Source organism: Mobula birostris, chromosome 28, assembly GCF_030028105.1.
Source record: "Mobula birostris isolate sMobBir1 chromosome 28, sMobBir1.hap1, whole genome shotgun sequence".
Lineage (NCBI taxonomy): Eukaryota > Metazoa > Chordata > Chondrichthyes > Myliobatiformes > Myliobatidae > Mobula > Mobula birostris.
This window is the reverse complement of record NC_092397.1, coordinates 32601602-32615895: the sequence shown is the minus strand read 5'-3', so window position 1 is coordinate 32615895 and position 14294 is coordinate 32601602. Positions and strand designations below refer to the sequence as shown.

Genomic DNA, 14294 nt, shown 5'->3' with positions numbered 1-14294 from the left:
GTAATATCAACATCTAGTACCTCAAAGTCACTAGACAATAGCATTAAACATTTTGGCCACTAAAGCAAAATTTCTGTAAATCTCCTGAAAGCCACTATACTATACACCACTAGAATGGTCCGAAGTCCGTAGCTATTGAGGAATGAGTGTTCTTCAGCACACCCGTACTTCAGGCCAGCTTGAGCTGAGAAAGTAATAATAATAACAACAAAGCAAAAATGTTTCTAGCATGAAATGTCGAGTTTGAAAGTGAGTTGTGGAAACAGTCAGTGCTGGTGTGACTGAAGTCGAGTGAGTTTATCCCTCTAGTTCAAGTGGCGATAACATAAATTTAAACATGAAATACATTGGTGCCCTGTAAGAGTTTCTGTTGGTTTGATCGTCCATGTACAATATATTAAGTTTATGCCAACATGAATGTAAGCAAGACAGGTCGTGGTAGTGTTCAGTTTTCTATATGTGGATTTTTTTTTTAAATGAATGTATTAGGAACAGCACGGAGCGCACAAAACGGACACAAAAGGCCACTGGATCAGTAGCGTCCCTGGATAAGCTGGAACCACCAGCACTTCGGATAAAAGCCGAACAGCGGCTGACTAATTGCATCGTACAGCCCACCTGAATAAAAGCAGATCACATGGGCACTTCCTGGTTTTGGAGGCGGCGAAAAAAGTTGGGTGTTTCGACTGGCTCTTTACAATCTGTATCCCTGGGAGGGATCAGGGAGTCAAAACCGATATAAACACGTAGTCGGCAGGACTCGAACCTGCGCGGGAAAACCCCAATGGATTTCTAGTCCATCGCCTTAACCGCTCGGCCACGACTACAAGTTCTTCACAGCTGGATTCAAATCCCGGAGTCAGATAAACAGGGTTGATCCTGAACTAAAAGCGGGGATTGCTGGAAATATTCAGCAGATCTGTTAGCGGCTGTGAAGAGAGAAACCGAATTCACGTTCAGCTCAATGACCTTTCACCAGGAAATCAGTCACTGAACTGGATGGAGTCTCAGTCAGAGCGGAGCAGGATCGGGAGATGTAGAATCCTCGTAGGGGGATTAAGAAGCTGCTCGGGTAAGAAGACCCTGATGGGAGTTTCTTTATAAGCTTTCGAGTTGTAGCCATGGATGTGGTCTACAATATACGGCGGGAGATTCTCTTTGCCTGCTGACTGTTATTTAGGTTATAAACACAGGAGATTCTGCAGATGCTGCAAATCCAGAACACAGAATGCCGGGGCAAATCACCAGGTCTGACAGCATCTCTGGGGAGGAGGAAACAGTCCATATTTCGTGCGCAGATGCCCGTTGAGTTCCTGCTGCATTTTGTGGATGCTACGTCGGTCAGTCTCGACGTGACCAGCAGCGACCGCAGTCCGAGGTGAACCGGAGAACACACCCGCACTCCGGGATTAATTTGTCCAATCCCGAGTCTCGTTCACCTTCCCATCCGTCCATATGATCCAATGAAGGACAGAATTCCGTCAGTTTTCAATGGTCCGCAAATCACTGGGTCTGAATGTGAAAGTGAGCTGCTGTCGCAGTCCTCTCTCTCCTCTGTAGAGTCCTGCCGTCGGATGTCTTGCGATTCTCGTACCAGACGGTTTAGCAAGTGGTTAGAGCTCGCTCAATGACCCTCCTGTGAAATAAACACAGATTGAAGAGGGGTTGGGGAAGTCTCACTGAAGCCAGGAAGTGGACACACCGGTGCGCTTTCTTGCTGTTCTCTGTGGCGTTCATAGGGCGGGTTTGGTGGTCCACTCTCTCTCTCTGTTGAGGAGCCGTTTATTTGCGGTAATGAGCGGTCAGCCTGCACCTTCCAAATGAATCATCTCTTTGGTCTTGTCCACGTTCAGACTCAAAGCATCATTCGACCTCCTTTATGTGTGCCGCTGTATCGCGGTACCGTCATTGTGCCGACTGCAAACCTGATGATTCGGTTTGAGCTTTGCAATGTTCAAAATTCCAGCTCACTAGCGTGGAGATGCCGGGGATCGAACCCGGGACCTCATACACGCAAAGCATGCGCTCTTCCACTGAGCTACATCCCCACTTAAAATACAGAAGTGTTCAGGTCCAAACCTTCCTGCATATCACAACTGAGCAGTGCAACACGGATAATGGCTGATGGCCACAGTCATTCGGCCCCGAGGCTGCTCCACTATCCAGTGCGATCATACTTCATCCTTGTTCAGTTCTCTTCCTGAGCATCATGATAATTTTTGTGGAAAAGAACCAATTAGACTCCAGCAGAATGATCACGGAAAATAAAGCATGTGCCACGCTCTGAAGCATAGTTTGAATGGTCTCCTCGTTAAAAAAGATGGACGCCTCACAATCTCCCTCGTCACGACGCTCCACCTTATTATTTTCCCGCACTGTGATTTCTCTGTGGCTGTTACACTTTATTCTGCATTTAATTAATGATGAACCTTGTTCTCAGACAATGCTCTGTGTCATGATATGATGTCTATGAAAGCAACTCACATAAAAAATGCTGGTGAACGCAGCAAGCCAGGCAGCACCCATAGGGAGAGGTACAGTCGACGTTTCGGGCCGAGACCCTTCGTCAGGACCAACTGAAAGAAGAGATAGTAAGAGTTTGATGTCTATGAAAATTATAAAAGAGAAGCTTTTTGTCACATATTGTATCTGGCAAAAATAAAACAATTTAAATCCCCACTGCACTCTGTACGGCAGCAGAAAGGGAACATCCCCCCATTCCACCCCCACCCACTATCCCAGCAGACAATGAAATGCACAGTAACTGCTGCTGGATCACCAGACACCCTGGGTGGTCTCGAACCACCACCTTTCGGTTAACAGCCGAACGCGCTCACCGATTGGGCCACCAAGACAGGGACTGAAAAAGGATTAAATGATCCATTTCTTCGTTGGACGATGTTGACTAGTAGTCGATGCTAGGACACCGATTTTCACAATCTGCGTGAATGAATGATTTCCATCAGAGAGTCGAGGACACCATAAAAAGAAAACGTGAGGAACAAATATTTGTCCGATTTAGAAGCTTCGCGGGAAACTCCCAATAAATTCATATCGCATCTGCAAGCGACTCGGCCACGATTACACACTCCTTACAACTGCGGAGGCCAGGCACAAGGGCATTTTACATGGAAAGTGGTCACTGTGTCCCGGAACGTATGGGGAGTGTATCGATCCTGGGGTCGGAGAAAACAGGACAATTACCGAAGTAAAATCTGAAACTGCCGGAAATATTCCACAGCTCAGACAGCGTCTGCGGAGGGAGAAACAGAGTTCACGTTTCAGGTCGATGACCTTTCACCCTGAGCTCTGGGCGCGGTGTTGGGGGAGAGAATCTCAATCAGTCTCTGCCGGGTGGCCTGAGCTCGGCGAAGTTCTCGGTTTCACTCTCTCCTCCTCTTTTCTAACTCGTTGAACCATACTCCTTAAATCGAGCGTAAGACCGGCCTTTGCTTAAAGTTTAAAGTATAGCAGAGGTGGATGATGGAAAAATTTTAGCGAACATGGGACTCTGTCACTGAGGGTTACACTGAATGGCGCTGATATACAGAGTCGCTGAGGGGATATCTGAAGAAGCTGAACACCGATCGCGAGATTCTCCCTTCCCGGGGTCACTGCAGACCGGCCTGTTCCACATCCCCGATGAACCGATCATTTCACCATCAAACTCCGACTTAACCTCCTTAACACTTTTCTGTTTGTTTTGAAAATTCCGTTTGAAATCACATTTAATATGGAAACAGCAAAACTAATTCCTCGTCGGGGAATGAAACCATCATTTTGCATGACGGGCGGGTATACTGACCAGTGACGAGAAACCAGCGCGAAAGTAAACCTGTCCGTCAGATGTCCGAACACACGAGATTTCACGGGGTCAAACCGATATTTGTTCGGCGATTACGAAACCGGTACTTTTCAGACATTTTACATTTCTCCCTTTGCGACCGGAGAGGACTCGGGAATCCTTTCCGATTCAGCTACTTCTTTGTCGAGCACTGGCCAGAGGACACGCTCCCGTTTGTGCCTGACTGTGCGTTGGGATGAAGAGCATTCCCCAACAGGATTTATTGTCTGAGTAATCGATGCAGGGAACGGTTTGGAAAATCGAGAGAGAGAGAAGGGGGGGGGGGGGGGAGGGAGGGAGAGAGAGAGAGAGAGAGAGAGAGAGAGAGACGGAGAGAGAAAGAGAGACGGACAGAGAGAGATATAGAGACAGACAGAGAGAAAGAGAGAATAGAAAGAGAGAGGGAGAGAGAGAGAGAGAGAGAGAGAGAGAGAGAGAGAGAGAGAGAGAGAGAGAGAGAGAGAGAGAGAGAGAGAAGCTCCTCTGCAAGGTCTTCTCATCTTTTTCTCCAGTCCTGATGAAGGGTCTCGGCCGGAAACGTTGAGTGTACTCTTTTCCATAGATGCCGCCTGGCCTTTTAAGTTCCTCCAGCATTTTGTTTATTTTCTCTCTTTTCCAGTTGGGACGAACGGGCATCCACCGGAAACATCAAATCTCTTCTTTCTGCAAATGTTGCCTACCCACTGCGTGTTTCCAGCATTTTTTTTTCTTTTTTTATATGCAAGACATGGGTTTATTCTGCAGAGAATAGATGGCATTAAGATACCTCAATCTGTTAATCTTTCCAACCAAACAGAAACCTCCGCAAAAATTTAAAAGGATAACATATAGACGTACATTCCAGCCGAAAGCCAGTGGATTTCCTTGCATCTACCAATTATGGGATGCCGTCGTGTTTTAAAGCGCACTGACAGAAAATTATTGTTGGCAGCATTTGAGATAGCAGAGGATGGTTTCGATCCATCGACCTCTGGGTTATGGGCCCAGCACGCTTCCGCTGCGCCACTCTGCTATGGAAAAAAAACAGCATTGCTCTCCCATGAATGATGTGCAATCTCTTGCGTTTGTTTGTGTATGCGCCCGTATCATTGTGTGTGTGTTTGCGTTTGTGTGTGTTGGTATGGGTGTGTGTCTTTGCGTATCTGTATATGTCTGGGTCTATATTTCAGTCTGTGTCTGTGACTGTGTCTGTCTATGTTTGAGTCGGTGCCTGTATCTGTCTTTGTCTTGTCTTCTCTATGTCTGTACATGTCTGGGTTTGTGTCTGTATGTCTGTGTCTGTATAATGTCTGCATCTCTGTCTCTGTCTTTTTCTGTCTATGTCTGTGTCAGTGCCTGTATATGTTTAGGTCTTGTCTGTGTCTGTACATGTCTGGGTCTCCCTCTGTGTCTGTCCATATTGCATCAATTCCATCTTTCGCCCTTATTTCTACCCACTTACTTCACTTTCTGTCGTTAATTCTGTCTCCACTTTCGTTTCTTTCTTCCTTACTTTCTGGACCACCCAGTTATTCTCTCCGTGCCATTTATGCTTTTATCCCACCTTGCACCTTGTTCCCGATATTTGCCAGTGAATGTGTTTTTTTCTTAATTAATTGTTAACATATACAATTCATCCTTCTTGTGGGGCTTCTTATAAATAACGCCATTCTGAGCCACACTCGGGAATCACTACGTTCAATCCCGAGGTCCCATTAACGTTCCAATCCTGTCCTGATCATTGAATGAATGTTGGAATTCCAAGCTGAACCAGAAGTTGACCTCGTCTCCCTGTGAACGGAACTCCCGGATTTAGATGCTCACTTGGTTTCCGCATCGCAAGCACGTACCTCAAACCATCCCTTCATCAGGATTTAGTTAGACTATAAGACTATAAGACATAGGAGCAGAAATCGGTCATTCAGCTCATCAAGTCTGCTCCGCCATTCCATCCCGGCTGATCCCGGATCCCACTCAACCCCATACACTTGCCTCCACCGCAGTCTGCGGCTGAGCGTTCCACAGATTTGTTACTCTCTGACTAAAACAAAATCCTCCTCACCTCAGTCTAAAAGGTCGCCCCTCAAATTTGCGGCTGTGCCCTCTAGTTCTGGACACCCCCACCATAGGAAACATCCTCTCCACGTCCACATAATCTTGGTTCTTCCACATTCAGTATGTTTCAATGAGAGTTGTAGTTGTTGCTGTAATGTTCAGAACACCACGGCCGAGCTTTCGTCCCTTCCTTAAAAGTGGGGGTGTTTTTAGAATTTCCCTACCGATGACTGATATACAGCAAGGAACCATTCTTACCTACCGGACGTGTTACAGGGTTATCGTGGCGCCTCAACGACGGCAATGAAAGGCCAGCGATAGTGCAGGAAATTTCTTCATCTGGGATTTTCCGCTCAGATTTCAAACTTCACAAACAACTATGTGGAAATTCGGGGTTTGAGCCCTGGAGTTCACACATGCGCTCCTCCACTGAGCCAGGTCACCACTGTCACATGAACGATGATCTCTTCTGTCTGAGACTCTGATCATAAAGATTGGGCGTTGAAAGATAGAAAATAGAAGCCGGAGTAGGCTATTCTACTTTTCGAGCCAATTCCGCCATTCACTTCGATCCTGGTCGCTCACCTAACCTCAGTTTCTCTTTCCGATCACCAGGCACGCCCTTTGATCCCTTTTGTATATGAAAATATGTCTGACCTCTCCTCGATTTATTCTCATTGTGGAGACCTGCGTCAGGGAGAAAAGGAGACGTGACTGTCTGACGGTCCCACACCACTGACCTGCAAAATTTAAGGAGTTTCAGGCAAAAAGAAAAAATAGGCTTTTTAAAAAATATATAAAATCAGAGTATTAGTTTAAAAGGCCAACGTGAAGGCGGAAGAAGCAAATATTTCACCAAACACAAGACTGCACATTTGTCCTGAATACAAACAGAACATTTTTGGAAATTCGCATCCACGCCAAATTAAAGAGAAAATGTTTAAATCGGAAATCACTTGTCACATTCTTCAGATTGGAACGGATTGATCATCGACTACCCAAATAAACATTGTTCCGTGCAGTCTGGAATGCCGTCAACCGTGTCGTGAGGATGTCAAGTTGTGGGTTTATTTATCTTGCACGATGATGTGAACGAAACATCCGGACTCCTGGGTCGGAAAATGACACAAAGAGACTAAGTGAGGTCAATAAATCAGCCACTTCCCACTTGGGGTTCTGGGTCTAGTGTTATAGCTACCTGCCACCAGAAGGCAGAGAGGAGCTGAGTCTTGTGTTATAACCAGTGGCCAGCAGAGGGCACAGAGGAGCTGGTATCCGATGGAACCGCCGCAACACGTATTGGTTGCAGGGCAAACGTTTGATATACTGGTGCCAAATGAGAGTTTGTATTGGTTTCATATTCCATGTTCTGTCCATTCATTTCATGGCAAACTGCATGCAAAGAAAGGCAAGTGGTGATAGTATTCTATTTTATAAATGTGGTTATCGATTTTAATGAATACAACACACATAGACAACAAAAGCTGCAGTATTTCCAGAGACTATGAGTGGCCTCGACCACTGATGTTCCAGTAACGCGCAAGGCTTTGATCGATTGCGCCACGGAGACATCCTGAAATAAATTGGAATAAATCGGCTCTTCCTGGGTTTAGATACGGTGACCAGATACTGGTTTTTGCACCCGTTCTTTTACAATCCGTGTCGGTGAGGCGGATCAGAGAGTCACGAAGAATATAAAACAAAAAATGAAGCGGAAGGTAATTGTCAGGATTCAAAACTATGCAGAGACAACATAATCGATTTGTCATCCATCGCCTTAACCACTCGGCCACAATTACTATGTTCACATGTGACAGGGTCAGACAAACAGAAATGATCCTGAACAAAACGCAGAAACTGCTGGAAATACTCAGCATCTGTGAAAGGAGAAACAGAGTCCACATTTTGCTCGGTGACCTTTCACCCTGAAATCCATGGGGCATTTGGTCGGAGAAAAAACTCTATTACAGCGGGATAAATTTTCATTATATCGCGATGACAAACCCAGAGATCCCCATGTTGGCCTCAGCAGTTGGGACAAAGGTGTTTGCCGTTTCCCAGCTATCCTGGAGAAGGCGGAGCCGGGCCCTATTCCTGTCACACGGATCTACGTGTGCTGAGGGAGCCCCCAATGGGCTCTCAATGACAGGGCGCCAGGACACTGAAGCAGAGCGCAGGGACTGACTGCAATGGTGACGTCTGCGGGGTAGCAGGGGCCGCCGTCCCGGACTTGTTCCACTCTCTTCCTACTTTCTCCCATCAGGTGCATTAGCACCACCTACTGTAATGGAGTATGAGGGGACGCTTGATGGGGATCAGATGCGACATCACAAATCTATTTTAACTAAAACGTTCACCAGGGCCCTACACGACTTAACCGTCCCGGCCAGAGGTACCAGTATATCCTGCAAATTCCGCACCCCGGCTCGACCCAACAAATGCCTAAACAGCTTCCAACTTTCCAAAGAATATCTGTGGCACATCATGATCACATGCTCCACCGTCTCTGGGATATTACAAAAAAAAAAAATCCCACGGCCAATTCCCATACTACCCAACAAGTACCAAAGATGAGTGTAAACCAGTATGTCCAACCATTAGTCTCATAAACCATACACCTTCCCTCCCATTCCTTCCTAAAAGGTGCATCGTTTGGGCTGATGGAAACAAACTATAATACCACCCCCCTCTGCAACTCCTATCCCACAATTTCTGCTATTTCCCAATCTAGTGCAACATTTGGCTTCATGCCTTCCCGTATGAACTAGAATATCTGCCTCGGACTTAGTAAGTGTCTGCTTGCTGTAACATCTGCCCTTTCATTACCCGACACACACACAAGTGCAAGTACGTAAGAGAAAGTGTGTGCAAGTACGTAAGTACGCAAGTACGGAGAATGGGAGGTGACCTGATAGAGGTGTATAAGATGATGCGGGGCATTGACGTCAGGGGTAAGTTTTCACATAGAGAGTGGTGGGTGCCTGGGATGCACTGCCGGCGGCGGTGGTAGAGGCGGATCCAATAGAGTCTTTTAAGAGCCTCTTATAGGTACACGGGGCTCAGAAATATAGAGGGCTATGCTCTAGGGAAATTCTAGGCAGTTTCCAGAGTAAGTTACATGGTCGGCACAACGTTGTGAGCCGGAGGTCCTGTAATGCGCTGTAAATTTCTGTGTTCTGTGTTCTGTCTTCTTCCCACACACATCAGAACATATAGATCAGAATACACTTCCATCAACAGATCAGCTATGATCCCCTTGAAGACTTCGATTCGAAACTCTGCAGTACCGAGGCAGTGTCTGGGCAGATCACAACTCTGTTTCACTTAACTTGTTCAACCCATTGCAGACTAATGATAATGGTCATGAGTTCTGCTGTATAGACAGGCAACGTTTACCCACCTGTCCACTTTGGAAGGACAAACTCCAAGGCAGAGTTCAAAGTAAATGGCAGGATACTTGGTAGTGTGGAGGAGCAGAAGGATCTCGGGGTACATGTCCACAGATCCCTGAAAGTTGCCTCACAGGTGGATAGGGTAGTTAAGAAAGCTTATGGGGTGTTAGCTTTCATAAGTCGAGGGATAGAGTTTAAGAGTCGCGATGTAATGATGCAGCTCTATAAAACTCTGGTTAGGCCACACTTGGAGTACTGTGTCCATTTCTGGTCGCCTCACTATAGGAAGGATGTGGAAGCATTGGAAAGGGTACAGAGGAGATTTACCAGGATGCTGCCTGGTTTAGAAAGTGTGCATTATGATCAGAGATTAAGGGAGCTAGGGCTTTGCTCTTTGGAGAGAAGGAGGATGAGAGGAGACATGATAGAGAGTAAAAATTAATAAGAGGAACAGATAGAGTGGATATCCAGTGCCTCTTCCCCAGGGCACCATTGCTCAATACAAGAGGACATGGCTTTAAGGCAAGGGGTGGGAAGTTCAAGGGGGATATTAGAGGAAGATTGTTTACTCAGAGAGTGGTTGGTGCGTGGAATGCACTGCCTGAGTCAGTGGTGGAGGCAGATACACTAGTGAAGTTTAAGAGACTACTAGACAGGTATATGGAGGAATCTAAGGTGGGGGCTTATATGGGAGGCAGGGTTTGAGGGTCGGCACAACATTGTGGGCCGAAGGGCCTGTACTGCGCTGTACTATTCTATGTTCTATGTTCTATGCTCAACATTAAACCAGGGGATAAATAACACACCTGGTTACCAACTGGGTTTTCAGAACAATCTAAAGATAGGCAAAAAGGAAATAATACTGATGCCGTAAATAACCCGATACCCTCTCACCCCAACAAGAGTCTGTTTATCCTCTGGAAATCTCAAATGTATTCCCACATCTGGAAATGTCCATGATGGAACTCCAGGCCAGGCCAGTTGTCCACAAATCCCCAAGACCGTACTCCCACACTTACTCTCTAAGTGTCTACAGAAAACATTTATCAGCTCTGCCGGTATATTCTCAACAACCCATTAAAACAGAATTAGTCACACGTGACGTCCTCACTCTATTAAGTAAGTCCAGTTTGCAAGACTCATTGTTTATTTCTCCCGGCAGGTCAAGAGACATCTCGCCTTGTTTAACCTCCGATGCATCTCTAGCTGTGGTCCGGAACGCTCCATTACAGATTCACAGTGCACTGGTCTGTAGAACATCCAACCTATATAAAACTGAATGAGCTGCCTCTCTATAAATTAAACAACCTGTATTAAAGGACAATAAATTGTCAATAGAACACCCTGGAAGAGCCACAGTCAAATCCAGCCACACTGTGCATAAAGTTAATGACCTGTTTACATTTATCCTCCAAACACTTTGTATTTGCTCTCCACATCAGCCAAAGCCCGTTATAGTTAAACACAGGAACACTAGACAGCAAACACTCATACACAGTAAAGTGAATACAATCCGCACTATGTTTCCGAGTAAACACACACATTTTGATTTGGACACAGAAAATTTAAAACCCAGCCCAGAGACTATTCCTCCATTACTGTTAACACTGCGTATACAGACCGTAGCACATAGGCGGCATTGCAACCCCTTTTCCACAGACCCCATCATCTGCACATAAAGCCAGACCAAGCCCAGGCCCAACACCACCAAATATCCTTAATCCTCAGATTAAACAATATTGAGCTAATAACACCATCCTGAGTGTGAGGCGTCTGCAAATTCTGATGGCATTTCTTCACAACCCACCACCACTCCGAATGACAGGCCGAAATAAAACAATATGCAGTTGTAAAACTTGCCACCAATGCCAAGCTTACTGAGTTTAATATAAAAAAACCTCCCTCCTTGATTTTTCAATGTGCAAAAACTGCTGATACTTTACTGTAAAAAGCTTTCAGAATATCGTTTCCCAGTGGTACCAGGGCGTCTTAGATCTCCTTTAACGAAACGCAAATTAGTAGGGTCGAAATAATTCTCTCGTCTCTAAAACAAAGAATGGACAGCACAGCAGCCCTTTTCCAGTCTCCTGGAAACATCCCTAACTTCCAGATCTTCTTATAAAACTCAAAGAACCTCTTTCAGGCTGCCTCGGGCAGATGGAGTATATGATAGCTTCCCATATCATATCCTGGGTTGTCTGACTTGACCTATTGACAACAAATGTCAATTAATCCAACTTAAAGTCATCATCCAAGGCACTCTCAAACGCCACGATTCTCATAGATCTTCCCATTGTTCATCAAAATATGCTCTTGTTTCTTAATATACTCATCCCCTATGTAGACTAGTCTACCACAAACCGCCGAAAGGTCTCGGCCCGAAACGTCGACGGTACTCCTTTCCATGGATGCTGCCTGGCCTGCTGAGTTCCTCAGGCATTTTGTGTGTGTTGTTCGTCTAGACTAGATATCTTTGTAAACAGGTTTCGCATTAATTCTTCCTTTTCTTTGTCCGTTGCCGCCAAGTTTTCATTCCCCATTAATACTTGCTATATCTTCTGACACCATTCATTTTATTTAGCATTCTTCACACCCCTGGCAGACCAGATTCCCTCCCAATTGATCAGCAAATGCCCTCAAGCCGCCCTTTTGTCATTCCTAATAACTCTGCTTGCTATCGTTCTATCCTTCTGAAAATTCAGCAAAGCTTCTTGCGGGACTCCCCGTTAAGAAACACCGAAAGCCCCTCTCCGGTCTCTCTCTCCATTCCCGCGCCCCGGCCCGTTGCCAGGGGAACGAGTCTCGCGATCAGCGCGCGTTCTCTGTGACGTCACCATTAAACTACTCGTTAATCGTTGTGTATCACGTGACGGTTAGGCGCCAGCCTCGGGGGGGGCGGGGCGCAGAATAAATTGTCAGTCAGAGCAGCCAATGGGAATCCTCCAAATATTACAAATAAATCATGAAACAGGCTCGACTGGGGCGGGGTGGGGTTTTCGCGGTGGGGAAGCCGGATGTCTATACCGGGCCTACGGAAAGGAAAATAACAAATACTTAAAAAGGGAAGTAACGAACGAGATATAAAACTTAACAGACATATTAAATTGTCTACAGGACTGTCGGTGGGAGGTAAGAAATAGACGCCGATTTGGATCGAACCCTCATCAGGACAATGTTAATGCCGAGATATGTAATACTGTATTAGTTGATTTCTCGCTGAAAAGTTTAATTACATCGGGAAAGAACAGAAAGTCTTGTGGGTGGTGTGGCAGTTAATGATTGAAAATAAAGAGAAATTAGATTAACGAAGAGGTTTCAGACGAACATGATTGCACTGTAATCTGTGACCTCGTGCTCTGGTCCCCATCCCCCCGCCAGTCCCAGGGAGCAGCAATGAACCTCCCTGACAGTGTAGAGCAGATTCGGCAGGATGTTGTCTGGCATGTGGCCTTTCTGTGAAGAGGTGAAACTAGATGGCTTGGCTTTGTTTTCCTCAGAAAGGTGGAGAAGCTGAGCTGCTGAGAGTGGCAGCAGACAACTGAAGTTCACAAGAGTGAGTCAAGTGTTGTGTGGCCAGTCATCACTGCAGCCGCTGCAGCAGCCCATTAGTTGCAGCCAGAGCCTCAGTTCAGTGGAGAGACGAGTGAACCTCGCAGAGCAGCCAGCTGAACCGGCCCATCCCTTGCTCCGGCTTCAACACGCTGACCTGGCACTTAGACCGATCACTCGGGTGTTTTCTACCTCGCAGGCCTGGGCCCAGGCCCCGCCACCTCTACTCTGCATTGCGGCCGCTTGTCTCTGCTCAGTTCTGTCACATCCAATCACCTCCAAGTCTGCTCCAGGAGTGGCCAAACATTGTCCCACTCTCCGGCCCGGGCCCCGTCGCCTCGATTCGGTCCGAATGCGCCACGCACAACCGCCCTGCATCTTCAAAACTGCAGTTCACACCGCAGAAATTCCAGTTCGTATAGGCGGCTGAAAAGCTCAACTCCGAATGGCAAGCAACAGCCTATTGATTGCAGTGATCGTCTACCTGAAAATGTGAGATTAATAAAGTAGTTCGTGGTTTTGTTTGATACCGATAAGTCATCGCCGTGCTTCACCAGCGCCATCATAAACCGGAGTGCCCCTCCCTGGCGCCAGGGTCAGGGACGTCTCGGAGCAGCTACAGAAAACTCTCAAGGGGGTCAGTGTTTATTCAGCCGGAGGTGGTAGTTCACGTCGGTACCAATGGACAGGTAGAAAGCAGATGATGCCCAGTACTGTGAATATAGAGAGTTAGGGAAGAAGTTAAAGAGCAGGACCTGAAGCGTTGTAATCTCCGGGTACTCCCGGTACCGTGTGGTAGTGGGGGTAGGAACAGAAAGTTAGAGCAGATGAATGTGTGACCGAGGTGCTGGTGCAGGGGCAGGTTTCAGGACTCTGGATCATAGATTCATAGCGCCATTGAAAAGTATAGCAGAGAAACAGGTCATTCGGTCCATCTAGTCTGTGCCAAATCATTTAAACTGTCCACTCCCATCGAACTATACTGGGAACATATCCCTCTATACCCTACCATCCGTGTACCTATCCAAAACTTCTCCTAAATGTTGACATCAAATTTGCATGCATCACGTGTTGGCAGCTCGTTCCAAAACCCCCATCTGAGTGATAAATTTTCCCTTTGTGTTCTGATTAAACTTTATCACCAACCAACCTTAACCCATGATCTCCAGTTGGAGTCCCACCCAGCCTCCGAGGGAAAAGTCTGCTTGCATTTACCCTATCATCGGGACTTCTCCTGGTGTGGGGATGACTTGTACACGTGGGATAGTTTGCACCTTCACTGGAGGGGGGTCAGTATCATAAAGTTCATTACTGCTCCCTGGGAGGGTTGAAACGAGATTGACAGGGGAATGTGAACCAGAACACCAGTCACTGAATGGAGGGATTGAATCTAAGTTAGATGTCATGCACAGTAATACTGTATGGATGGATGGGCAGGAGCTCAGGAATATAAACGACAGCACAGATGGATTGAG

General features: G+C 46.5%; 2 non-coding genes across 2 annotated transcripts; both read right to left on the bottom strand.

Moving 5' to 3' along the window:
- Nucleotides 1-745: 745 nt before the first annotated feature.
- Nucleotides 746-827, bottom strand: trnas-aga (transfer RNA serine (anticodon AGA)). The gene has a single exon. It is a non-coding gene; the product is annotated as a tRNA-Ser (tRNA).
- Nucleotides 828-1976: 1149 nt separating this feature from the next.
- trnaa-ugc (transfer RNA alanine (anticodon UGC)) lies at nucleotides 1977-2048 on the bottom strand. The gene has a single exon. It is a non-coding gene; the product is annotated as a tRNA-Ala (tRNA).
- Between the last annotated feature and the right edge of the window lie 12246 nt (nucleotides 2049-14294).